We start from the raw sequence: 1413 nt of genomic DNA on the forward strand, positions 1-1413 counted from the left end.
TAATAATTTCAGAAAATCTTTAAAACTGGAAATATGCTAGAAAAAATCCAACAATTCCGAATATGCAATCCGTTCACATGTCATGGAACTATCCCCTCTCTTTCATCTATCTGGAAAATGCCACGCGCCAGGAAAACCCCTCCGGATGTTTTCCTTCTCCGTCTGCAACGTGTAGTACTGCGTTGGAACACCCCCAGCTCTACATATCGTCATGTCATGTTTAGTGATGCATCTATTTGCATTGTATTTACTGTTTCTTCCTCCTCTTTTCTTCGGTAGACCCCGAGATCGATGTTGCCCCTGTGATCGACTACGTCACCGATGACCCTTCTTCCTTTTCAGCAGAGCTTCCAGGCAAGCAAACCCCCTTGATCATCCGATATCGCCCATTTCCCTTCTATCTTATGCTTGCACTAGAACTACTACTGCTTTTGTATGATCCTATTCTGATGTATAGCCTGATTTTGTACCTTCTTATCCTAACCTGCTTAGTATAGGTTGGTTAGTGATCCACCAGTGACCCTCACCTTGTCCTAGTTGCCCCTGCTTAATTTATGTTCAATGACTCGATCGCCATATTTTCTTTTTTCAGATTAGAGCTTTCCCCTTCAAATATTTAGGTGTTCCTTTGCATTATAAAAAGTTGAAGGGGGAAGATCTCCAGCCTGTGATTGATAGGATCATTAAAAAAACCTAGTTGGCTGGGTAGAGACCTTTCTTACAGGGGTAAGATCATATTTCTTACTACCTGCATTGCCAACATCCCTACTTGCCTCATGTCTATGATCAAGTTCCCCGAATGGGCCAATGGAGCTATTACCTCTCAAATGGCACACTTTGTTGGGGCAATATAGGTGATGATCACAAATATTATTTAGCTAATTGGGGGCTTGAGTCTAGGTTGAAAGATTTTGGTGGGCTTGGGGCATGCTTTCTTCTTGGAGCAAAAGATATTTTTGATGTTCGCCCTAATGACTGGATACCTTGGTTAATTTTAAATATAATAGTGGCAATCCAAACCTGCTTAGGTCTAAGACTAGGCTTGGTTCTCCTTTTTGGAAAGGGGTGACTTGGGTATTATCTGCTGCTAAGGTTTTCTATCGATGGAAACTTGGGAATGGCCAAAAGATTGCCTTCAAGCATGACACCTGGTGCGGTGATTGTTCACTTAAGACTAGTTTTTGGGACTTTTTTCAATCTGCCAACAGCAAGATGCTACTTTTAGTATTTAGCCAAGTATGGGATTGGATTGAGCTGAAACTTACTTTTAGAATATGTGTGGATGAACACTTGTTTGCTAGATGGTTTGAACTGATTACTTGCATTAAAATAGTTGCTTTACATCTGAGGATGATGCTCCTATTTGGTTACTTGAACCATCTAGTACTTATTTAGTTAAGTCTTTTATAAGAT

The sequence above is a fragment of the Triticum dicoccoides genome, chromosome 1B, assembly GCF_002162155.2.
Source record: "Triticum dicoccoides isolate Atlit2015 ecotype Zavitan chromosome 1B, WEW_v2.0, whole genome shotgun sequence".
NCBI lineage: Eukaryota > Viridiplantae > Streptophyta > Magnoliopsida > Poales > Poaceae > Triticum > Triticum dicoccoides.